This window comes from Microcebus murinus, chromosome 13, assembly GCF_040939455.1.
Source record: "Microcebus murinus isolate Inina chromosome 13, M.murinus_Inina_mat1.0, whole genome shotgun sequence".
Lineage (NCBI taxonomy): Eukaryota > Metazoa > Chordata > Mammalia > Primates > Cheirogaleidae > Microcebus > Microcebus murinus.
In genome coordinates this window covers 20,946,683-20,974,185 of record NC_134116.1, presented here as the reverse complement: position 1 = coordinate 20,974,185, position 27,503 = coordinate 20,946,683, and the positions used below count along the sequence as shown (strand labels likewise).

The window sequence follows — 27,503 nt, the reverse complement described above, 5'->3', positions numbered from 1 at the left end:
GCTCGGGAACAGAGGGTTTCTTTCTAGTCCTCTGCTGACCTTCTGCCTACTTGGCTCCAAATTGACTTAAACATCTACTTTCCTTTATGCACCACTTTTCAGAGAGAAACTCAGTTCTTTTTTCTTTCTTTCTTTTTTCTCTCTCTCTTTAAAATGAAGGCACTAAAAACCAGGTGCTATAAAATCCAGGTACTGAGCTAACTTAGGAAAATGATAGTTCTCTGGTGCAATAACCGAAGTTATTTGGCAATTTAACTCTTGCAGTCCTTGGTGGCCACACCGGACAATGGGGTCAATATTACCCTGTGATACATTTAAAACTGATAAGAGCAGATACTACACTTGATCTTAGACAGAAGACCAAGAAGCAATTTGATACATTTTGAAAGTATACACCTTGCCAGAAGTAACATGTGGAAGAGAGCCTGGAATTTCTTGTTTCTGTTGTTTATTTTGATTAAGGAGGGTTTGGAAGGACATTTGGGGTAAGATTTTAAAGCCATGTTTTGATGGCTGAGAGTGGTGGCTCTTGCTTCAATCCTGGCACTTTAGGAGGCCAAGGTAGGAGAATGGCTTGAGACCAGGAGCTCAAGACCTGTCTGAGCAGCATAATGAGGCCTTGTCTCTAGATAAAATGCAGACTATCAGCTAGGCCTGGTGGCATATTCCTGTAGTCCCAGCCACTCAGGAGGCTGAGGCAGGAGGATCACTTGGGCCCAGAGTCGGAGGCTGCAGTGAGCTATGATGACACCACTGCACTCTAGCCTAGGTGACAGAACGAGAGCCTGTCTCAAAAATAAATAAATAAATAAAAATAAAGTGATGTTTTGATACGGCTTTCCTTTCGGGAATAATAGGGATTTTTCTGACTGTCAAATAAGTGCATTATCAATAAATATAAGATGGGGAAAATGGCAAGTATCCCAGGCTGGCTTGTTTTCTGTTTTGTTTTTGTTTTTGTTTTGAGACAGGGCCTCACTCTGTCATGTGGTCTAAGTGCAGTGGCATCATCATAGTTCACTGCAACCTCAAACTCCTGGGCTCAAGCAATCCTTCTGCCTCAGCCTCCCGAGTGGCTGGGACTATAGGAGTGTGCCACCAAGCCTGGCTAATTTTCTCTATTTTTAGTAGGGATGGGGTCTCACTCTTGCTCAGGCTGGTCTCAAACTCCTGACCTCAATAGATCCTCTCACCTCGGCCTCCCAAAGTGCTAGGATTACAGATGTGAGCCACTGCGTCCAGCCTGGCTTATTTTTTAAAGTTGTAAAAAACGAAGATCTGTTTTATAATTTCAAAATTTTACGTGTTAAAATAGTTAATAAATAATTGCTACAAATGTATACCAACCAAATAGTAGGAAAGAACTGGAACTTCACAGTAATAGAAGACTTCTCATCTGTATCAGCTGCCCTACAAGCCAGGACATTTGTATAGCATCATTACATTACATTCCACACCTTCACACAGATGAAGCAATATTATAAAACATAAGAAACAAAATCCACAGCCAACCCTTTGAGAACTTTGCAAATCATAGTTTGAGGCGAAATGGATCCACAGAGAAGGAGCAGTAGATTAAGGTTTGTGTTGATTGGGGGAACTTGGATTCAGACTAAAGAGACATAACTTGAAATCAATGGCTGTGTTTGGCTTTGTGAATGCTTTCAAACTCTTTCTATTTTGACTTCCTCTGAAATCCAAGAGGATAATGTTTTTACCAAAAATATTTACAAGGAAATGGGAAACGTAAGTGATCCCCAGTGAAAATCAATTTCCGAAAACCCTTAAAACCCTATTATTAGGCAAACAAAGACTACACAGAGATTCTGCTCCCACCGCTCAAGGACTTCTTAGAGGCAGGAATGAAACCTGTCTGGCAGCTAAGGAAAGGACTTTGGATCCCTGTGGGTGCATGAAAGGACATGGAGGGGAATCCCATCTTCTTAAGGTCTTCATATTTAATATAAGTTTCTGGATTCTTTGTTATATAACCAAAGAAATTAATCAGAATATGTGTGTGTGGGGGGGCTTATCTCCTACTGTCAGACATATGAGATGATCTGATAGCCACAGGCAATATTTACCCATACAGACCCTGTGATGAAGCCATTCTCTACATTAATACATTATTTCCTTCCTTCCTTCCTTCCTTCCTTCCTTCCTTCCTTCCTTCCTTCCTTCCTTCCTTCCTTCCTTCCTTCCTTCCTTCCTTCTTTTCTTCCTTCCTCTCCTTTTCCTCTCTTTTTCCCTCTATCTTTCTTAATTTTTTTCCCTCTAACTTCCTTTCCCTCTCTCCTTTCTTCTTCCTTCCTTCCTTCCATCCTTCCATTCTTTCTTTCTTCTTTCTTCCATGGACATTGCCTGAGCCCTTACTCCTGCGGTGTGCTTGGACGCTAGAGACATGAACTTATGAGTGAGGCAGTCCTTGCCCTCTGGGAGCTCTTCCCACAGGCAAACAAGGTGAGCATGATGGGGTGAACACTTACTGAACTTAGGGATTCAGTAATAGGAGAAGGGTCTCACAAGGAAGGAAAGTTGATATTTAATTGAATATTTAAAGCTAAACAGAAAATTGTCAATGAGACAAGAAGAGAATAATTGGCCTAGGCAGAGACTAAAATATGTTCTCTTTTTTTTCTGGTAGAATTATAAATAGGCATCATGTTAATAGCTGTGTTAATCTCTTCTGGGAAGATTTTGGCTATTAGAATATTTAGCTTTGGCATTTCATTTAGAAAATTACAAACATTTCCAAAATTAAAAACAGCATATTTAAGCCTTTATACGCTTTCTCTTTCCAATGAATAGAGGTAAGAAATGTCAAAAGAAAATAATATTAAGACAATGAGAAAAAGCTTCCTGACTGCATGTCGTGAGTCTTTGACAGTTCATGGTGGTGGCGAACACTTATGGTTCCAAGTCTCCTTCATACCATGTAAGAAAAACAACAGGGACAATAATCACATAGAATAAAACCAAGCCAGCATTTCTCCCACAGATATTCTAAACTGGGCCGTAGTGGAGCCTGCTGTTTTTGTTGCCTGGTAGCCATATACCCTTACTCTGATAACCAAACATTTTTTTCTTGGGGCTCATGCTCTATTCATTCACAATCACTGTTCAGCTTGTGGATTTGGCTCCAGCCTCCACACCAAGCGTTGACTGTGAGACTCAGGCAGGACCACTCAATGCATCGCCTTCCCTGGGCCCATAGGGATTGGTTCCCAGATGAGCACGTGAGCCAATCAGAGCTAAGTAAACCGCTTGGCCTTCTGGGAAAGAGATTCTGAACTTGCAGAGGGGAAGACCTGAATCCTGTGGCTGCTGTTGCTGCAATTTAGATATCTCAAGAGCAGGGCTTACTTGAGAATGGGGTGAACATAAAGAGAGATGGAATGAGAAAAACTAACTCCTACAGCCATCATTTGAGCACCTAGACTTTTCCATCCCATGAAACACACCTAGGCTTTTTGATTCCATGAACCAATTTTGCTTTCACCAGTTTTTGTTGGAATTTTTGTCCTTCACTCATATAATGACATTGTGTGATGGAGCAGAGAACATTCTCAAAGAGATCATTACAGTAAATACAGAAGCAAGTTTTGAAGAACTCTCTTGTACCATTCCTCATAGCAGGTCAATTGCAAAATGCCAAAGCATGGTAAAATCAATTCTAAAGGAAACTAAAACAATGTAGTCCCAAATTATGAACCTGGCTTGAGTCAAGAATATGGATACACATCATATTCTTCAGAAAACTCACAATGAATACTGTATCTTGACATTACACTTTATAATATGCAGTGAGAGTTTTCTAACAAGACTCTGAAGTATGGATATTCTGTGTTACTAATTAAGAGATTGAGCATAAGTTTGATAATCAATGAAGTCTCTTATAAAAGTTAGACCGGAGGCTGGGCGCGGTGGCTCACGCCTGTAATCCTAGCTCTCGGGGAGGCCGAGGTGGGAAGATTACTTAAGGTCAGGAGTTCAAAACCAGCCTGAGCAAGAGCGAGACCCCATCTATACTAAAAGTAGAAAGAAATTAATTGGCCAACTAAAAATATATAGAAAAAATTAGCATGGCGGCACATGCCTGTAGTCCCAGTTACTCAGGAGGCTGAGGCAGAAGGATTGCTTGAGCCCAGGAGTTTGAGGTTGCTGTGAGCTAGGCTGATGCTACAGCAGCCTGGGCAACAGAGTGAGACTTTGTCTCAAAAAAGAAAAAAAAAACTTAGACAGGACATCCTCATAGAGCCATCCTTTCAGGGTTTGTATTCCTTTTCCATTATTTTATAGTGATTAAGAAGTCTGGGACAGGTAAGATAACATGTCTTGGTCTTGGTTTCCTCCCCTGAAAGATTATTATATTTTTCAGGTGATTATTATATTACCTACCACAGAGTTGTGAGGACAGAATGAGTGAATGTATGTAAAACAATTAGAAGCATGCTTAGCATCTCGTGAGTGCCCAATATATGTTTAGTAACCATTATTTTTATCATTATCATATCCTCACAGAGAATCTTTGTAGGCAGGGCCAAGATGTTACTCAAAATCAAACAGTTTGATTTGTCACTCAAATCAAACTCCAATACCCAGAAAAATTGATAACTTAAGTCCCAAAGTTCTGTTATAGATCATATCTATAATTGCTTACAAGGGACCATTTGTAAAACCTGGATTTACCAATTGCAGTCATTAAGGGAAAAAAGTCCATATGCAAAATGTCTAATTTTAGAAAGTACAACTTCCTGATGACTGCTCTAAGAAGAGCTGCAAAATGGACCCTAGGTAAATCAAGGATGTGACCAGAGCTATAAAACATTGGCTGATGTTGGCACAAAAATATATTTTGGTTTAGAGTGCAATCTTGTGTCACCTTTCTGACAATAATCAAATAACTTAATCAATTGTTGGGGCCTCTGTGGGTATATGACAGCCATCAGTAAGGCCATGTAACCTTGGGTAAGTTGCTTGATCTCTCTGCGCCTCAGTCTCCTGTAGGAGGACTGTCCTGGGATTAAAGAGCATAGCACCTATCAGGTGCTTAGTGTAGTGTCAGGTACATACTACAAGTTCATTAGAAGCTAGTGTGTTCGGAGTTGAGTTTACTTGTACATACAGATAACTCAGATGACAGAGGCTTAAACATCTGGTCTTTATTTTTCTGTCACCAAACAAGAAGTCTGAAGATGGATGGCCCAGGGCTTATCTGGAGACCTGAGCAGGCAGGTAGATGCAAGATCTCTGTGACTCTCTGGGCGTCTTCCTCATGTCTGGTCATAAGATAGCAGCAGCAGCCATTGCATCCATGCTTCACCCTTTAGTCAGGAACATCAAAATCTGGGGTCTGTTAGTTTTTATAAAAAGGAGAGAATTGACATGGCAGTGTTTGTTGTAGTTAGCTATCAATTATGTAGCAGTTGATCATCCCAGATCTTCATAATATTCCTGGAGGTGGGAATGGGAGGTATTATTTCCATTTTACAGATGTGGAAGCTGAGGCCACAGAGGAGAAAAAACACCTTGCTCATGGCCATACAATAGTAGGTGGAAGAAACAAGATTCTAACTCAGCCCACTGTTCTTCTAGCTCTTAGTGTCTAACTCTTAGCAGCACACCAAGGAGTATCTCTGTTGTCAGCTCAGAAATGAGTTTTAAGACAACAAATAAGGGGGTCAATGAATGTGATGTCATTAAATATAAATTAAAATAATGTGCTGTACGATACTGTGATCATCTCAGGGTCTGGGTAAAGAGAAAAGGGAAGAGAAAGCTAAAGATTGAGATGGGAAGTAAATAAGAGTCAGACATGGGCCGGGCACGGTGGCTCACGCCTGTAATCCTAGCACTCTGGGAGGCTGAGGCGGGCGGATTGCTTGAGGTCAGGAGTTCAAAACCAGCCTGAGCAAGAGTGAGACCCCGTCTCTAGTATAAATAGAAAGAAATTAATTGGCCAACTAATATATATAGAAAAAATTAGCTGGGCATGGTGGCGCATGCCTGTAGTCCCAGCTACTCGGGAGGCTGAGGCAGCAGGATGGCTTGAGCCCAGGAGTTTGAGGTTGCTGTGAGCTAGGCTGACACCACAGCACTCACTCTAGCCCAGGCAACAGAGTGAGACTCTGTCTCAAAAAAAAAAAAAAAAAAAAAGTCAGACATGAAAATCATCTATGAAAATCAGATATGAAAAGCATATGAAAATCTAAAGTGCAAAGAAAGGGTTGCTCCTATAGTAACAACTTCGTGTTTTCCTTTACAGTGTCGTTTGTGGAATGTAGTGAATGTGTGTGCTTGCAGATAAACATGCATGCTTGAGCAAGTGTATCCACAGGCCTGATGACACACACCATTATGTTAGTAAGATCAGAAATAATATCAGATTATACTTGGGAGTCTGAGGCAGGAGGATTGCTTTAGCCCAGGAGTTTGTGGCTGTAGTGTGCCATGATCAAACTCGTGAACAGCCACTGCACTCCAGCCTGGACAACATAGTGAGACCCTGCCTCTTTAAAAAAAAAAAAATGGCTGGGCGCAGTGGCTCATACCTATAATCCTAGCACTTTGGGTGGCTGAGGTGGGAAGATTGCTTGAAGCCAAGAGTTCAAGAACAGTCTGAGAAACATAGCGACACCATTTCTTACAATGGAAAAATGATTTGGGCGTGGTCACGTGCACCTGTGGCCCTGCCTACTCCGGAGGCTGAAAAAGGAGGATGGCTTGAGCCCAGGAGTTTGAGGTTGCAGTGAGCTATAATCATGCCATTGCATTCCAGCCTGGGCAACAGGGTGAGACCCTATCTCCAAGGAAAGAAAGAAAGAATACCAGATTAATTCTTCTTGATTATTAATAATGTCTCTCAGTCCATGTAGATTGATTTTATGCAAAAATTTCCGTATTAAAAGAGATTTATTTTCCATGTACATTTGATATGATTTAAGGAACTTTTTCTTTCTTTCCTTATCACTGCAACCTAGAACTCCTGGTTTCAAGCAAAGTGATACTCCTGCTTCAGCCTCCTGGGTAACTAGGACTACAGCTGTGTTCTGCCAAGTCCAGCTATTTTTTTTTTTAACATTTTTGTAGAGAATGGGTCTTGCTATGTTGCCCCAGGCTGGTTTCAAACTCCTGGGCTCAAGCCATCGTCCTACCTCATCCTGCAAAGTGCTGAGATTACAGGCATGAGCTACTGTGCCTGGCCAATTTAGGCAACTTTTAATATTTAAATATATATTTTATATCACATAACCCCACAGTAACGGGATTCATTGTTGTGTATTTTAAAAATGGGGGGGGGAAGCATCATAGTTAGCAATCATCTTAAAAATTAATCTTACCAGAAATTCTGCAGGGAGATAGGAACACCTATACACTGCTGGTGGGACTGCAAACTAGTACAACCTCTATGGAAAGTAGTATGGAGATACCTTAAAGAACTAAAAGTAGAACTACCATTTGATCCAGCAATCCTTCGGTATTTACCCAAAGGAAAAAAAGACATTCTGTGAGAAAGATCCACACTTGAATGTTTAGAGCAGCACAATTCACAACAACCCAGGTGCCTATCAATACATGAGTGGATTAATAAAATGTGGTATATGTATACCATGGAGTATTCCTCAGCCATAAAAAAATGGTGAACTAATACCTCTTGTATTACCTGGATGGAACTGGAGCCCAATCTTCTAAGTGAAGTATCACAAGAATGAAAAAATAAACACCACATGTACTCACCATTAAATTGGTACTAATCCATCAACACCTATGTGTACATATGGAAGTAATGTTAATTGGTGTCAGGCAGGTGGGAGTGTGGAAGAGGGGGTGGGTAGACTCACACCTGACGGGCGTGGTGCGTGCTGTCTGAGGTTGGACACACTTGTAGCTCTGATTTGGGTGATGCAAAGGCAATTTATGTAAACAAATCGTTTGTATTCCCATAATATTCTGAAATTTTTAAAAAATTAAACTTACTAGAAATTAAAGTTTAATCAAAGCATTTCTTCAGTGACAAAACCAACTAGCATGATACAATGTGGACATTACAACCAGAGAGCTGCCTGGATTGAAACTATGGTTGTTTCCTTTCAGCTCCTCATCTGTAAAATGGGGATATTTACCTCACACGGTTGTTGTGAGAATTAAATTTCATAATGTACATAAAGTGTTTAGCACAGTGCTCAACATATAGAAACACACTATTTATTTATTTGTTTGTTTGTTTGAGACAGTCTCACTCTGTTGCTCGGGCTAGAGTGCCATGGCGTCAGCCTAGCTCACAGCAACCTCAAATTCCTGGGCTCAGGTGATCCTCATGCCTCAGCCTCCCGAGTAGCTGGGACTACAGGCATGCATCACCATGCCCGGCTAATTTTTTCTATATATTTTTAATTGGCCAATTAATTTCTTTTCTATTTATAGTAGAGATGAGGTCTTGCTCTTGCTCAGGCTAGTTTCAAACTCCTGACCTTGAGCAATCCACCCGCCTCGGCCTCCCAGAGTGCTAGGATTACAAGCGTGAGCCACCATGCCTGGCCAGAAACACACAATTTACATCCTAGTAAATTTCCCTTTTCTTTATTTCACTAAATAAATTTTAGCATTCCTTGTCTTCACTAAATTGGCAAAAAGTTCTCTAATACTGACATTATAATTATTATTTTAAAACGCTACAATTTTTATTAAAGTTAAAATTCTAAAAGGTGTACCTTCTCAATTAATTATATGGCTACTAAAAGAACATTAGGCATAGAAATAATTTCATAGTTATAGTTTACAAACTAAAGTACCACATTACTTCTCTAAATTTCAAAATACACTTATTTTCCTGCTACAAAAATGGCCTTAGAATTTAAATTCCACCATCCACCTTTAAAAGTAAGAAACATAGGCCAGGCACAGGTGGCTAACACCTGTAATCCTAGCACTCTAGGAGGCTGAGGGAGGAGGATCGCTGAGGTCGGTTTGAGACCAGCCTGAGCAAGAGCTGAGACTCCATCTCTACAAAAAATAAAAAAGCTAGCCAGGTGGTGTGTGCCTATAGTCTCAGCTACTCAGGAGGCTGAGGCAGGAGGATCACTTGAGCCCAGGAGTTTGAGGCTGCAGTGAGCTATGATGATGCCACTGCACTCTATCCAGAGTGACAGAGTGAGACTCTGTCTCAAAAAAAAAAAAAGGAAGAAACATAGAAGGTCATTAACATCATGAACTGTGTAACAAAATACCCCTGCCTTGGTTAACAGTACCATGTACTTACTTGTGCTTGAGTCTGGTAGGCCGCCATCTTGACCTCACAGTGGTAGGGCGTCCACATGACACTTTTCAAATAGAGTGGGTGTAAACCTTCAGCCAATTTCCATTACTTTATACAATGTAGGGAGTTCTGTTCTCGTGAGAGTCAACTCTCCAAGCATTTCCTTTAATCTCATTGGTAACCTTCAGACTTTTAAGCTTCCCAAACTGCAGAAACATTTAGCTCTAATATGAAAGACTCATTCCTCAAGAACTATCAGCGACAAGTTTCTCTTATTTTTATAAAACATCTTCCCATGTAAAGGCAAGAGCAGGGTCCTAAAAGTTTGCCTCAGGCCTCAAGAGAGTTGGAAAAACTTGGGCTTAGCTTTTGGAATCCTTTTGACCTAGTTTTGACTTAAGATTCAATACAATTGCACAGAATTGTGTGCTATTTGTTTTACTTTAGCTTTTTAAAAATTTAGTCTATTTCTATATTACTGTGATGCCATTTTCACACCCATAACAGGATCCAAACACGTCCAGAAAGCGCATGTGGTTGATATTTCTTCTAAATTTTTTGAACTTATAATAGTTTCCCCTTGTTTTATTAAAGATTTGTTTGTTTTGGTTTGGTTTTGTAATGGCATTTATTTATTTATTTTTGAGATAAATAAACAGGGACTCACTCTGTTGCCCGGGCTAGAGTGCCGTGGCATCAGCCTAGCTCACAGCAACCTCAAACTCCTGGGCTCAAGCAATCCTTCTGCCTCAGCCTCCCGAGTAGCTGGGACTACAGGCATGTGCCACCATGCCCCGCTAATTTTTTCTCTATATATTTTTAAGTGTCCAACTAATTTCTTTCTATTTTTAGTAGAGATAGGGTCTCGCTCTTGCTCAGGCTGGTCTCGAACTCCTGAGCTCAAACGGTCCACCCACCTCTACCTCTCAGAGTACTAGGATTACTGGCATGAGCCACCACCACCAGCCAACAGCATTTATTTTTTGAAGGGATCAGGCTGTTTGTCTAGTATAATGTCCCACATTCTGAATTGTTTTGCCCTTCACATGAAGTGCAGTCTGCCTTGAATTGATTTTGTGCCTTATCTGGTGTAAAGAGCCATTGCATTTTTCCCATATGGATGTCCAGTTAGCCTCCAGCATTTACTGAAAGCCCATTCTTTCCTAATGCTCCACATTTACTACTTTAAATCTATCTATCTATCATCAGGGACTATTTCTGGGCCCTGCATTCTTTTCCAGCGAACTATTTGTCTAATACCACCTTGTCTTAATTCCTTAATCCCCAAATATACATATTTGTAATAAGTCTTGATATCTAATAAAGTAAGGAGCTCTAATTTGTTCTTCTTCAAGAATATCCTGATCACTTTAGATTTTTGCAAATCCATGCAAATTTTAGAATTAACATGTCAGCTTCTACAAACAACCTGTTGAAATTTTTATTGAGGATTGCATTGTATTTATAAAACAAGTGGAAAGACTTGCCACCTTTATAATATTAAGTCTTCTAATTAATATACATTACATATATAGTTAGTATCATCCTCAGGCTCAAGCAGTGAGGCCTCTGGGCCCCAATTTCAGGCTCTGCATGGATTGTGGCCCTTCCTATGGAGTAGGGAAGTCCATGGGGTCAATGGGATGTGCCATCCAGAGCCAGCCAGCACTACCTTCTAGAACACACACAGGCAGGCCTGTTCCCTGGGACTGTCTTTCCAAAGGCAGAGGAATCTACCAAGGTACACCTTTGGGCCTAAGGATTGATTAAATGATGGTCAAATGTGGTCAAGGGATGCAGGTGTTGTGGATGGAGCTTGGGGCCGTGGGTTGATGTGTCCACTTGTGTGCATGAGAGGGCCCTTCTGGTGCAGGTTAAGATGGAGCCAGGGGCGGCAAGATTACAGCGTAGCTTGGAGAAAACACCAGAGGCCTTGAACCAGCACAGGACTTTTGAAGAGTCCTAGATTCTGAAATTTTTGAAGATACACTTATCAATGTAAGAGAACAGACTACATCTTATTTAACCATTTATTGACTATAAATGGTTAAATATTTATACGATATGCAGACTTCCATTTGTATTCTTGGCTGGGGTATCACATAAAGTCAGACCGGGACTGATGATATATTGTTTTATTTTAATCTTCTTTAATTTCACGCAATAATGTTTTAAGGCTTTCTGCATAGAGAACTCAAATATTTTTTAAAAAATCTATTTCTAAGCTAGCACAGTGGTTTACGCCAGTAATCCCAGCTCTTTGGGAGGCCAGGGCAGGAGGATTGCTTGAGACCAGGTGTTCAAGAAAAGCCTGGGCAATATTAGCAAGATCTTGTCTCTACAAAAAATTTAAAAATTAGCCGGGCACTTGTAGTCCGAGCTACTACAGGCAGAAGGATGGCTTGAACCCAGGAATTCCAGGTTATCATGAGCTATGATTGGGCCACTACATTCCAGCCTGGGTGACAGAGAAGACCTATCTCTACTTAAAATAATAATAATAATATATACACACATGCACACATATATGCAAATATATTTTTCCAGTTATTTGATAAAATTTCATTTTAAATTATTGGATGCACATATATATAAATTCAATTAATTTTTATATATTGATTTTGGATTTAAGAAAATCCAAACTCTCCTATTAATACTAATAATTTATCTTTAGATTCTCTTGGATTTTCTATATATACAATCATATATAATTTGTAAATAAAAATAATTTCATTTCTTCCTTCCCAATCCTTAAACCTTGTCTTTATTTTGTTCCTGATTTTGACAGGAAACCTTTTAATGTTTTGCCAGTAAGTATAAAGTATGCTTGTGGTTTTGGAAGATACCTTTTATCAGATACATAGTTCCCCTCTATTCCTTCTTTGATAAGATTTTTAAAAAATTATTAATGGGAGTTGAATTTTATTAAATGCTTTTTCTACATCTATTGGGATGGTTACATTATTTTTCTCCTTTAGTCTGTTAATCGTAATGAATTACATTGGTTGATGTATCCATTGGTTGATGTATCTTTACTGATTTTTGAGATTGAGTATTAAAATCCCCCAGTATGGTTGTGGAATCTATCTCCCCTTGTACCTGTTTTTGAGGCAGTTTAGTTAAGTACATATTCAATTAGAATTCTTATGTCTTACTAATGAATTAGATTTTTTTTTTGTTCCACAAACATTTTTTGTGTGTGTGTGAGCACACCAGCCTCATAATTATGTTACCATTTTTATATATTACTGGAATATGTTTGCTAACACTTAGTTTATAATTTTGCATCTATATTCATGAATAAAAAATACATATTCTGTAGTTTTCCTTTCTTATAATGTATTTGTTACGATTTTGTGTGAAAGATATGCTAGCTTTGTAGTCTCAGGAAGAATTTGTATAAGGCTGATGTTATTTCTTCTTTAGATATATGGTAGATATTACCAATGAAACCATCTGGACCTACAGGGTTTTTTTAAATGGGAAAGATTTAAATTGCTCATCTCAGTTATGAATAGTTATAAGACTATTTTAGTTTGCTAATTTCTTCTTGTGTCAATTTTGATATATTGTCATTTTGGAGAAGAATTTCCCCATTTTTCTCTAAATTTTTTTTTTAATTATTTTTTTTATTTTGGCATATTATGGGGGTACAGATTTTAATCTAAATTTTTATATTTATTGACCTAAAGCAATCCATGAATCTCTGTTTCTTTAATGACTGTAAGATCTAAGGTGCCATCTCCTTTTTGTTTCATGGTACTGTTTGTTTATGCTTCCTCTCTCTTTTTGTTCCCTTGCTTGGTCTCACCAGAACTTTTATCAGTTTAATCTCATCAAAGGCAACTTTTGGCTTTCTTGATGTTTCTGTTTTCTATTTCACCAATCATTGCTTTATTATTTCTTTCCTTTTGTTTTAATTTGCTATTCCTTTTCTATTTACTCGAGATCATGCTTGGGTGATGAATTGTCATTCTTGTTTTTTTTTTGTTTTGTTTTGTTTTTTTGAGACAGAGTCTCACTTTGTTACCCAGGCTAGAGTGAGTGCCGTGGCGTCAGCCTAGCTCACAGCAACCTCAAACTCCTGGGCTCAAGCGATTCTGCTGCCTCAGCCTCCCGAGTAGCTGGGACTACAGGCATGCACCACCATGCCCGGCTAATTTTTTCTATATATATTAGTTGGCCAATTAATTTCTTTCTGTTTATAGTAGAGACGGGGTCTCGCTCTTGCTCAGGCTGGTTTCGAACTCCTGACCTTGAGCAATCCGCCCGCCTCAGCCTCCCAGAGAGCTAGGATTACAGGCGTGAGCCACCGCGCCCGGCCTCATTCTTGTTTTTTAAAATATGCATTTTATGGTTATAAATTTTCCTCTAAATACTGTTTTACCTGCATTCTACAAGTTTTAATGTTTTGTACTTTTATTATCATTCAGTATAAAATGTACTAGAATGTTCCTTATAATTTCTTTTTGACACCTGCTGTTTTCCAACTGTATTTTCAAATATATAGGATTTCTATTGTGTTTTTCTTATAAATTTGTAGCTTGATTTTATTGTGGTTAGGAAACATACTCTGATTCCAATCCCTTGAAATTTATTGAGATTTGTTTCTGTGGCCTAGCATACAAAGTAAATGTTCCATGGGCACTTATAAAAAATTCTTGGGTGAAATACTTTATATCCATCCGTAAGGTAAAGTTTGTTAATAGTGTTACTCAATCCTTCCTGTATCTTTACTGATTTTTGAGATTGAGTATTAAAATCCCACAGTATGGTTGTGGAATCTATCTCCCCTTGTATCTGTTTTTGAGGCAGTTTTGTTAAGTACATATTCATTTAGAATTCTTGTGTCTTACCAATGAATTGGATTTTTTTTTTTTTTTTTTTTTTTTTTGAGACAGAGTCTCACTTTGTTGCCCAGGCTAGAGTGAGTGCCATGGCGTCAGCCTAGCTCACAGCAACCTCAAACTCCTGGGCTCGAGTGATCCTTCTGCCTCAGCCTCCCGGGTAGCTGGGACTACAGGCATGCGCCACCATGCCCGGCTAATTTTTTTTATATATATATATCAGTTGGCCAATTAATTCCTTTCTATTTATAGTAGAGACGGGGTCTCGCTCTTGCTCAGGCTGGCTTCGAACTCCTGACCTTGAGCAATCCGCCCGCCTCGGCCTCCCAAGAGCTAGGATTACAGGCGTGAGCCACAGCGCCCGGCCTGAATTGGATTTTTTGTTGTTGTTGTTCCACAAACATTTTCTTTTCTTTCTTTTTTTTTTTTTTTTGTGAGCACACCTTTTTTTTTCTAGCATATTATGGGGTACAATGTTTAGGTTATGTGTGTTGCCTTTTTCCCCTTCTCCCTCCACCCCCAGAATGAATTGGACTTTCAATCATTATAAAGTAACTAACTGTGATGATGCTTTTTCTAAGTAGTTTGTCTAATATTAATAAACAGCAGTCTTATTTTAAATAACATTCACATGGTGTATCTTTTCCACCCTATAGCAACCTTTCTATAATATGTCCTTATGCTTTTTTTTGTTTTATCTCTTGAAACAGAATGTAGTTAGTTGGATTTTGGTTTGTTTGTTTTTTTAATTCAGCCTGAAAATCTTTGCCTTTAGTTTTTTGCCCTTATGAACATTCAGTTCACTTACATTTAATATAATTATTGATATATTTGTAATTAAATTTATTAATACTATCTTTTTGCCCTCTTTTTGTCCCATACATTCCATACTCCCTTTTCACTCCTTTCTTTCTTTCTTTTATATTAATTTGCTTACTATTCTATCTTTTACCTTTGATAATTTAGAATTTACACTCTTTTATTATTATCTTAGTTGTTTCCATAGAGAGTAAAGCATACATTCCTTAAGACTATAATGCTAAGAAAAAAAAATACATTCTTGACTTATTAGTTCTAATACTATATGATACTATTACTCTCACCCTGAACAAAAAATAAAATCTTAGAAAATTTTAATCTCATTTACTCCCATTTTGACTTATGTGTTATTCTTGTACATTTTAATTCTATACATATTTTAAACCCTACAAGGAATTATTATGGTTCTTTTATGCTATCATTGTTCATTAAGATTTACTCACACATTTGCTATTTTCATTGTCCTTTATTCCTACATTTTCAACTTTACTTCTGGGGCTATTTTCTTTTTACCTGAAAATGATCAGGTAAATTAATTGCCACTTATTTCCTTTTGTATGGACCTTTTGGTAGTCAATTATCTCAATATTTATTAACCTGCAAATATTTTTATTTTTTTACATTCTTGAAAGATATGTTATTGCATGGTCTCTCAACGTTGGCAGACTTTACATTTTTGGCCAGATAACTATTTATTGTGGGGGCTGTCCTGTGCACTGTAGGATATCTAGCAGCTTCCCTACTGCTAAATATTTAGGATATTTAGGCGATGCTGTCATCTGGAGTGAGGTGATACTGCCCCCTAGATGACAGTATCACCTCCCTTCTCAATTGTGACAATTAATAATGTCTCCAGATATCGCCAAATGTCTCCTGGGAAGCAAAATTGCCTTGGTTGAGAACAATGGGTCTACTGAATATAGAGTTCTGATTGGTTGTTATTTTCATTTAGCACATTTAGAATATAATTTCATTGTCATCTGGTTTCCATTATTACCATTGAAAAGTCAGCTGTAAGTCTAACTTTTAGCCTTGGCTACTTTGACTGGTTTTTAAGATGTTCATCTTTGATTTTGATAGTCTGTTGTTTCACCATGATGGCTATAGTTGTGAATTCTTTATCTGGTTTAGTTGGTAGGCTTTTTGGGTCTATGGATTGAGGCCTTTCATAAGTTTTGGATGGCAATCATTAACTCTTTTTTCTATTTTATTTTTTTGTGATACAATTCATACAACATCAAATTTACCACTTTGAAGAGTACTAGTCAGTGGTTTTTAGTATATTACTATGTTGTGCAACCACCACCACTATCTAATTTCAGATTATTTCCATCATTCCCAAAAGAAACTTCATACCTAATAGTAATCAGTACTATTAATAATTTCCCCTTCCCACCACTCCCTGGAAATCACTAATCTATGTTCTATCTCTATGGATTTGCCTATTCTTAGCACTTCATAAATGGAATCATACAATATGTGGTCTTTCTGTCTGGTTTCTATCACTTACCATAGTATAATGTTTTTGAGATTCATTCATGTTGTAGCATGTAATAGTACTTCATTCCTTTTTTGTTAAATAATATTCCATTATATGGAAATACCATATTTTGTTTATCCATTCATCAGTTTATGGAAATTTGGGTTATTTCCACCTTTCTGCTATTATGAATAATGTTTCTAAGAAACACTTATGTATAAACTTTTGTGTGAACTTACATTTTCAATTCTCTTGGTTTCATACCTAAGAGAAGAAACTTGGTGGGTCTTCTAAAACTAGTTATTCTAACATTTTGAGGAGCTGTCAGACTGTTTTCCACAGTGGCTATATCATTTTACATTTTCACCAGCAATGAACAAGGGTTCTAATTTATCTATATCTTCACCAACACATTATTTTGTACTTTTTAAATTAAAACCATCCTAGTGGTTTTGAAATATTAACTCATTGTATTTTGATTTGCATTTCCATAAAGACTAATGATATTTAACATATTTTCATGTATTTATTGGCTATTTGTATATCTTCTTTGGAGACAAGTCTATTCAAATCCTTTGCCCATTACTAAATTGGGTTATTTGGGATTTTTAAAATTATTATTAAGTAGAAAGAATTCTTTTTTTTTTTTTTTTGAGACAGAGTCTTGCTTTGTGGCCCAGCCTAGAGTGAGTGCCGTGGCGTCAGTCTAGCTCACAGCAACCTCAAACTTCTGGGCTTAAGTGATCCTACTGCCTCAGCCTCCCGAGTAGCTGGGACTACAGGCATGCGCCACCATGCCCGGCTATTTTTTCTATATATATATTAGTTGGCCAATTAATTTCTTTCTAATTTTATAGTAGAGACAGGGTCTTGCTCTTGCTCAGGCTGGTTTCGAACTCCTGACCTCGACCACCCGCCTCGGCCTCCCAGAGTGCTAGGATTACAGGCGTGAGCCACCACACCCAGCCAGAAAGAATTCTTGATATATTCTGGATACTAGATCCTCATGAGATTTGCAAATATTTTCTCCTCCCTTTCTGTGGGTTGTAATGACACGTAACTGAGTAAGAAACAAATCTTTACTGTTGCAAGCCACTGAGATTCTAGGGTTGATGCTAACTACAGAATAACTTAATAAAAATTGACTAAACAACTTGCATCTAGCTTTGTGTACCTGCACTATGCCATACCCCTACTTCCTAATATTCTTGAATTATTACTTTAAGGATTCTTCCTCACTCTTTGCTCTGTTCTAGAAATCCTGTTGTTTGGATATCCTGGTTCAGTCCTCCGTATTTCTTATCCCTCTCTTCTATTTTCTGAGTCTCAATATTTTTGCACTTCTTTTTGGGAGACATCTTTAACTTTGTCTTCCAAACCTCCCATTGTGTATTTCATTTCTACTATGACTTTAAATTTCCAAGAGAGCTTTGTGTGTGTGTATGTGTGTGTGTGCATGCTCTCAATGTTTTCAAACTGTTCTTTTTTCATGAATGCAATACTTTCTTTTATTCCTGTGAAAATATTAATTATAATTGTTAGGTGTTTTCTTCTCCCTACATAACGTTTCCTCCAAGTTATTCATTACAAGTTACTTTGCTGGCTTATTTCGAGTTCTATGTTGGAGATTTCTTCAAAGGCCTGGTAGGTAAGTTGTTCAGCATGGAGCATTTAAGAATTCATTGGCTGCTCTGAGAACGTAGATGGGGCTTGCCCACTTAGAATCTCACAGTGGACATTTGTAGTGAGCTATACTACTGGGGAAACTTCAATGTCAGTACATTTAAGCTGTTCCTCATGAACTGATCATAGTTCCCAGAGATGGATCTTTCAGTGTCTTGTGTAGGAAGTTTGGGCTTGGCTGCCAATGTTTTGTGACTTTTGAGAGCCAGATGTAGAAAAATGGCTAAAAGGAAAGGAGAGCTGTCTCAGCATTCAGTGTGAATTGTTCACTTAATCACACTGTTTTGATAATGAAACTCCTCTCTTTGCTTGGGACAGTTATCCCCCAGTTCAAAAACCAAAATTTTATCCACCCTAGAGAATAAACTTGCAATCTTCTCAGATGAAGAAGGAGTATATGCCTCACTGAGCAGGCCCGAGTAGGAAATATGAGTGTCAAATTTATTCTTAATAGACTTTCAAAAAATCTTCCTGTTTCAGTTCCATTTTTGTCACTTTCTTCCAAAGTTACTGGGTGCTTTCCGATTGTGGCAGTTTTGCAATATTATTTGGGTTCTTGGTTTTCCTTACTGCCAAATTAGGATTTAACCTTCTTACTTCTGTTAGGCAGCTAACATTTGTGAATATAATTTCAGCTTCCAAAACTTTTATGTTTTTGTTTTCTCTATGACCTCTTTATTCTTGATGGTTTTAGGTAGGCAATAATTTTGTAGAAACCCATTTACTGTCTTGTCAGTGGAATTCTAAGAGGAATCAAATGGAAATATATATGTCTGCCATCCTTACCCAGAAGTCTATCTTGTCTCTCTTGACAGTTGTGATCTAAGAAAAAACAATGGTCAATATATATCATCCTATGGCCAAATATAATTCTGTGGGCCGGGCGCGGTGGCTCACGCCTGTAATCCTAGCACTCTGGGAGGCCGAGGCGGGCAGATTGCTCAAGGTCAGGAGTTCAAAACCAGCCTGAGCAAGACCCCGTCTCTACTAAAAATAGAAAGAAATTAATTGGACAACTAAAAATATATATACAAACAATTATCCGGGCATGGTGGCACATGCCTGTAGTCCCAGCTACTTGGGAGGCTGAGACAGGAGGATTGCCTGAGGCCAGGAGTTTGAGGTTGCTGTGAGCTAGGCTGATGCCATGGCACTCACTCTAGCCTGGGCAACAAAGTGAGACTCTGTCTCAAAAAAAAAAAAAAAAAAAAAAAAAAAAAAAAAAAAAAAATATATATATATATATATATATATATATAAAAAATTCTGTTTATTCAAAGGCAAAGCACATCTTCATCCAGTGGCAGCTACAGCCATTCACTATAAGAGTAATGTGGCATTTTTTAGGGACAAATTTTTTATTATTTGACTGCTATAGTTAAATTGGATGTATGTTGAACTATTGCCCTCTAAGATCTATAGCAACCTGGAAATCTTCTGATTCTATGATCTGCTGCTGTGATCTAACACTGTGTTTTGCGGTTATATTAAGGAGTTATTTCCATAGTTTGTTCATATATTTCTTCTTTCTTTCTTTTTTTTTTTTAGACAGGGTCTCCCTCTGTCACCCTGGGTAGTGTGCAGTGCCATCATCATAGCTCACTGCAGCCTCAAACTCCTGGACTCAAGTGATCCTCCTGCCTCTGTCTCCCAAGTAGCTGGAACTACAGGCACAGGCCACCGCACCTGGCTAATTCTTTCTATTTTTGGTAGAGACAGGGTCTCGCTCTTGCTCAAGCTGGTCTCAAACTCCTGACCTCAAGCGATCCTCCTGCTTCAGCTTCCCAGAGTACTAGAATTATAGGTAGGCATGAGCCACCATGCCCAGGCCTCAAATATTTTTTCTTCTCTTCTGTGATTGTATCACAATAATGCCACTATATGCAAGTGAATCATACATTTGTTAGCAAATATATCTTGGTTTTCCCATACAGTACAGCAAAGAAGGATATCAGCTAAAGGAAACAAAGAACTGGATGGATGATCCAACCATCTGCCAAAAATTAAATTCAAATAAGATATCAGTAACAAGTACAATCAAACAGAAATTAATAGGATAATTTCCTTCTCCCAAAAGACTGATAGCCACATTGAATGAAACTAACTAAGAAAAGGAAGAATGTCCCACCAGTCAAAGGTGAAGTAGAAGCCACTCAAAGAGCTTTGACTACATTAATGGGTTATTTTATTAAATGGGTAGTTGGCAGGAAAAAAGTTTATTCAATAAGTTGGCAACATGAAGTTAAACAGAAAAGTTAGGTAGGTCATTAAGACACCACCCTAACTGATCTTTAGAGCTTGAACATAGCATGAATTGATTGTCTTCAGAGAATTAGAAAAGGTGCCAACACACATGACAAGTGATGGCTAATCAAAGGTGTTTTGTCTCTTTTTGAAACAAAGCTGGCAACAAAGATTTTTTGTGTTTTCTTCTTCTTCTTCTTTTTTAATGTAGAACTGGTTGGGTCAGTAAGATCCAGTTTTTTCCAAATATTTTGGTGTGAATATGATCCTACAGAGACATGCTATTACCTATAAATTTCTAAATTGAAAAGGGGAGTCCTCAAAATAATCAGGAGAAAAAAATTCAACAGATGCTATTAAGATCCCTTCTTGCTTTGCTGATCAGTTTATTTCTTCAATCAGTAAGTTAGTGGTGCTTGCTTTTCCCTTGCTTGGCAATGTTTTCACCAGATTTCATGGAATATTTCTTTCATGGGAAGTAAGATTTCTAAGTAATTAAAACCAAAAACATTTTGAGACTCACTTTATTGCAATATTCCCTTCATTGCAGTAGTCTGGAACAAAACCTGCAATATCTCCATACTGTGTCTGTACTGTGTTGCATAGCACGTATAGGGACCAAATATTTTTCTGCAGTAACTCTGTGTGTTGTTCCCTAGTGGCATGAAAAAATTTGTATACAATGATCTCATACTTTTTTTTTTTTGAAGTGGCCAAAATGATTAATGAGCAGGGCACACTTTTGGGGGCAAGGAAAAAAAAAAGGGAATGGTCGAGGAAGATGAATAAATTATAATTCCGTATCTCAACTGTCATATTGCTTGCCTTATTGTTTTATGTGGGGGTTCTGGGCAGTTTCTGGACCAGGAATTAATACAGATGTCAGGAAAATTGACACACAGGCACCAATAAATAGGAAAAAAAGGTTATTACTTAGATAGCAAGCAGCAAAAATGTTCTCCAAAGAGAAGAGCTCAAATTCTGCCTAGACAGAGATGAAAGTGGTGACTTTGATTTTTATTTGCCTACAAGGTAGTGCTGATTTTCTTGAAAATTTTCTCAGATAGGAGGTAAAAGGCGACAGAAGTGTGAGACTTGAAACCTGTCAATGGTCAAACATTAAAAATTAAGGTTTTAAAATTACAATTATTTTAATATCAGAAATAATCAACATAATATCCATATTTTAAGTGCTGAAATAAAATGGTTATTGTGGACTTTTCTACTTCACAACTGTAATTTTTTTTAAACTGTAGCTTCTTTTTTGTTTGTTTGTTTTTTTGCTTTTGTTTTTGTTTTTGTTTTTTTTGAGACAGAGTCTCACTCTGTTGCCTGGGCTAGAGTACCGTGGCTTCAGCCTAGCTCACAGCAACCTCAAAGTCCTGGGCTCAAGCGATCCTTCCGTCTCAGCCTCCCAAGTAGCTGGGACTACAGGTATGTGCCACCATGCCCGGCTAATTTTTTCTATATTTTTTTAGTTGGCCAATGAATTTCTTTCTATTTATAGTAGAGTCAGGGTCTTGCTCTTGCTCAGGCTGGTCTTGAACTCCTGAGCTCAAGTGATCTGCCCGTCTCAGCCTCCCAGAGTGCTAGGATTACAGGCGTGAGCCACCGTGCCGGCCTGTAGCTTCTTAATTAGAATAATTACACTTTGCTTTTTCATAGCATTTCTAAGAAATTTTTGCCTTTGTTACCTTGTTTAATCATCACTAAATCTGATACATAGACTCAAATTATTTTCCTTATTAATTTATTAATTGTTTCTCAAGGTCAGTTGTGATATGATTGCATAACTTTCATTTAAAAAGTAGAACTTGGCAGTTATTATTTTCTTGAACAAGAATTGGTTTTACAGGATCGCTGCTGTTCTTAAACAGTTGTCATAAGGTGGCATAAAGGACACTGGAAACTAAAGAGGGGGGAGGGGGGCAGGAGGGGGAGGAGGAGGGATAAAAACTTACCTCTTGAGTACAATGTACACTACTCTGGTGACGAGCTCACTAAAAGCCCTGACGTCAGCATTATACAATTCACTCATGTAACAAAAACACGTGTAATCTCTTAATATTTTGAAATAAAAAAATTAATAAAGGCCAGGTGCTGTGGCTCACGCCTATAATTCTAGCACTCTGGGAGGCCGAGGCAGGAGGATCGCTCAAGGTCAGGAGTTTGAAACCAGCCTGAGCAAGAGTGAGACCCCGTCTCTATTATAAATAGAAATAAATTAATTGGCCAACTAAAAATATATAGAAAAAATTAGCTGGGCATGGTGGTGTATGCCTGTAGTCCCAGCTACTCCGGAGGCTGAGGCAGAAGGATTGCTTGAGCCCAGGAGTTTGAGGTTGCTGTGAGCTAGGCTGACGCCATGGCACTTTAGCCTGGGCAACAGTGAGACTCTGTCTCAAAAAAAAAATTAATAAGGAAAAAATAATAAAGTGAATAAACACACTTCTTTAAAAGAATGTATCATATTACAAAGATAACAGGGTTTGAAAGGAATTGTTAAGAACCATTAGCTTTATTAATATGTTATTTTTTGGTGCTGTCAAGGGCATTGGGAACTTCAGTCCTTTGCAGTTGAATTCTTAGCTTTTAGGTGAGCCTGCCTCCAGGCTGGAATAATTTAGTCACCTGACTTTCCTGTAACTCTTATTGTTTTTGGCTTCATGAGGCAGCATTCATGCACAAGTGGTCCTTTTTCTATTCCTTTAAAGTAGGACACTGATAATCTCGTTTCTTTCCCTAGTCCTTTGCATGAAGTGTTCAAAAATCACTAATCATATGCAGGGTTTATATACAAGTAAGTAGGTTACAATGAGAATTCCAATTTTGCTATTGTTTATTTCAAATAATTTGGAGTTTAACATTGTTATTTCTTGGTTTAGCAGGAGATAGCTTTCCCTCAAAACTAACTTATTAGATGTGATCAATTGGTACTGTTTTTTTGTCCATTTTTTTAAATTTCAGCATATTATGGGGGTACAAACATTAAGGTTATGTACATTGCCCTTGTCTCCCCTCCCCCCTCAAGTCAGAGCTTCAAGCGTGTCCATCCCCTAGACAGAGCACATCACACTCACTATGTAAGTAAATACCCATCCCCTCTAATTGGTACTATTTTAATAATTATGGTGAGGAAAACATTATAAATTATCCCAGAATTAAACCTAATATAATTGTTATGGAAGGTCACTTTCATTATTAAAAACATAGAGTTGGGTAGGCACAGTGGCTCACACCTATAATCCCAGCACTTTGGGAGGCCTAGCTGGGAGGATGACTTAAGGCCAGAAGTTCGAGACCAGCCAGGTCAACAGAGTGAGACCCTGTCTCTAGATAAAAAAAAAATTGAGTTGGTTATACTTAGATCAAAAAAGATAATAGGAGTAAATAAATTTCATGTACCAAAATGTCAGGCCAAATGCATAAATAATGATTTTTAGTACTCAACAATACCAACCAGAAAGTGTGTAATTGGGTTCACATTTTCAAGCACCTATGTTTGTTTCTTCTTGATTTTCATAATCACTTTGACAGGGGGGAAATGGGGAGAGGGGAGGAGCTTCAAAAAGTTTCCACAATGCACCGTGAATTATTTAAATCCATTTCACAGAATCCATTTCCTGTGCACTAAAAGCTCTGTGACATTTCCAGAGCTGCTGTTTATTTTGGGATGTGAGGGATGTTAAAATGTTTTGTGCTTAAACCACAACATTTGTGAGAGGCATGAGACAAAGACTCCTGGCAGGTTGTAAGTGGTCAGGCAAACCCTACCGGAAGGAAGCAGGCTATTGAATTACTGGAGCCAAGAGCAGGCAAATCCACCTGGGTTGGTAAATTCAAGGGAGGCTGCCAAGAAGGACTTATTAATGCAACCACTCTTCTCTGTTTCCTGCCTTAGTATATTCAATCTAAGGGACTGTGCATTTCTATCTTCATTAATGCAAAGAGATGGAATTCCAAATGATACAAAGGAGAATAATAATAGAATGGTTGCAAGTTTTTACACAAAAGGGAATACCTGCTATATAGACATTCAAGAAAAACACCTTGTGTTATGCTAAAATAAAAAATAAATAAATAAATAACAAAACAAACAAAAAAAACCTTGTGTTTATCAACAATCTTGTATATATAATTTTGGATCGTCTTATCCATATGTTTTACTAAAGTATTTCCCTGAAACTCACTGATCCTTACAATACCCTATTATAATAGGTACAGTCTAAGAATTATTTTTCTTTCTTTACAAATAAAACATGAAAGAAGGAAGTCACTTATCTAAGTTCACATACTAAGTCCCCTCCTAGAAACACCCCTTGCTATTCAACCACCTTAGTCTCCAGTAAGAGGAAACTGGTCGTCTCTCCTAAATAACAAAATATGGTGAACTTTAAATTAGAATATAATGGCGGTAGCATGGTTCTTTATTTTGCATTCTTAAAGGTCCACTTAGTTTTCAAATAAGGATTCCAATACATTTGATTATCGATATGAAAGTTAAATCCCTGAAAGAGAGAAAAGCTGATTCATTTTCTTTCTTTTTTTTTTTTTTACGTATTTATTTATTTTTTATTTTTTTCCGGTATATTATAGGGATACAGATTTTAAAGTTTCAATAAATGCCCTTTCCCCCTGCCCCCACAAGTCTGAGTTTCCAGCATGACCATCCCCCAGATGGTGCGCATCTCACTCATTATGTATGTATATATCCGCTCCCTCGCCCCCCCTCCCCCCTGCCCAATACCCTATAACTGTAGTACCTATGTGTCCACTTAGGTGCTGCTCAGTTAATACCAGTTTACTGGTGAGTATATGTGGTGCTTGTTTTTCCATTCTTGGGATACTTCACTTAGTAGTATGGGTTCCAGCTCTAACCAGGAAAATACAAGATGTGCTATATCACCGTTGTTTCTTAGAGCTGAATAGTACTCCATGGTATACATATACCACATTTTATTAATCCATTCTTGGATTGATGGGCACTTGGGCTGTTTCCACAGCCTTGAAATTATGAATTGTGCTGCTATAAACATTTGAGTGCAGGTGTCTTTTTTGTAGAGTGTCATTGGATCTTTTGGGTAGATGCCCAGTAATGGGATTGCTGGCTCAAATGGTAGATTCACTTGTATCGCTTTAAGGTATCTCCATATTGCTTTCCACAGAGGTTGAACTAGTTTGCAGTGCCACCAGCAGTGTAGGAGTGTTCCTCTCTCTCCGCAACCACGCCAGCATTTATTGTTTGGAGATTTTTTGATAAAGGCCATTCTCACTGGGGTTAAGTGATATCTCATTGTGGTTTTGATTTGCATTTCCCTGATGATTAGAGATGTTGAGCATTTTTTCATATGTTTGTTGGCCATTCTTCTGTCTTCTTTAGAAAAGTTTCTGTTCAAGTCCTTTGCCCACTTTTTAATGGGGTTATTTGATTTTTTTCTTGCTGATCCTTTTCTTTTTTTTCCCCCATCCCGAAGAGAAGGAAAAGTTAATTAATACTTTTAAGTCACAGCGTGTCAATTTTTCTTGTAGGCTATCAAAAGTTATTATATCCTCCTTATCAAATTCTTATACAGATTATGGTGTGTTAAAATTAAATAAAAAGGGTATTTAAGAATGAAACTCTTGGATGTTGATTTCTCAGTATTTACATTTGAGAAATGTACACTTATACAAGCGTTTGATTTTACTTTTTTTTTTTTTTTGAGACAGGGTCTCACTCTGTTGCCGGGGCTCAAGTGCCGTGGCATCAGCCTAGCTCACAGCAACCTCAAAGTCCTGGGCCAAAGCGAGCCTCCAGCCTCCCGAGTAGCTGGAACTACAGGCATGTGTAGTTTTTTCTATATATTTTTAGTTGTCCAGCTAATTTCTTTCTGTTTTTTTTGGTAGAGACACCGTCTCGCTGTTGCTCAGGCTGGTCTCGAACTCAGAGTTCTAGGATTACAGGTGTGAACCACCGTGCCTGGCCAGAAAAAAATCATTGTTATAACCATATGAAGCTACTGACAGGAGAGTGTATTAATAAAATAAATTCAAGAAAAGATTTTTTAAACTCAAAAGAGGAAAAATATTTGTAGAATAATGAAGTCTTAGATGTGAAGGGATAATACTGGTTTTCTGGTCCACTTACGCTTGACTATACAGCTGTCAAATTTATGACAAATTTAGAAAACGAACATTTTTTTGCTCTTGTGTTCTAGGAGGTTAAAAGAAAAAGAAAGTAAGAAAAGAAAATGAACATTTTAAAGAAAAAAAAATTTAAAGAACTTTCTATCAAACTGTTAGAGAATTGAAACCAAATCAATTCTCTATTCTTCAGAAACTGATCATTATAGAAAGCATTTAGTACAGTGCATAATTCACAATGATAGTTATAATAACTTCTACTAGTAGTGGTATTAGCAGGAAACCTCTAAGTTCTAGTGCATTAATTTCAAAAGGTCTGGGATCATTGCAAAACAAAAAAAAAAAAACAAGATTAAATCATAACTCCATCACTAAATGGGCATATCGCTTTGAGCAACTTGCTTAATATCTCCAAACCTCAGTATTTTGCTCCTTGTATTCAAAAGACAGTGATAACATAACAGCAGCAATGAGGATGAGTAAGAATCTGTGTTTGTTCTCAAAGAGCTCACAGCCCAGTGGGGACACAAATGTGAACTCTGATTCTGTGCAGTAAGTGCCAAAGTGGAGGCTACCAAGGAGAAGGTGAGAGTAACTCTCAGGCCTGGCCTGCTGGAGGAAGAAAGAGGTTTTTTTGGTTTGTTTTTTTTTGCGACAGAGTCTCACTCTGCACATGCTAACGTGCCGTTGTATCAGAATAGCTCACTGCACGCAACCTCAAACTACTGGGCTCAAGCAATCCTCCTGCCTCAGCCTCCTGAGTAGCTGGGACTACAGGCATGCGTCACCATGCACGGCTCATTTTTTCTATATATTTTTAGTTGGCCCATTAATTTCTTTCTATTTATAGTAGAGACGGGGTTTCCCTCTTGCTCAGGCTGGTTTGGAACTTCTGACCTTGAGCGATTCACCTGCCTAGGCTGCCCAGAGTGCTAGGATTACAGGCGTGAGCCACGACGCCCAGCTGAAGAAAGAGTTTTGTTCAAAAAGTTAATGAAGAGGAATTCTGCAGGCTGATTGAGAAAAGGAGACATCCTGGGTAGAGATGTGT

At 38.1% G+C, this 27,503-nt stretch overlaps 1 protein-coding gene and 1 pseudogene across 2 annotated transcripts in view; one reads left to right on the top strand and one right to left on the bottom strand.

Moving 5' to 3' along the window:
• The window catches only part of CLDN10 (claudin 10), a 125,963-nt gene that overhangs the window by 54,424 nt on the left and 44,036 nt on the right, over positions 1-27,503 (top strand). The window lies entirely within an intron of this gene.
• On the bottom strand, positions 259-372 carry LOC142875253 (uncharacterized; annotated as a pseudogene).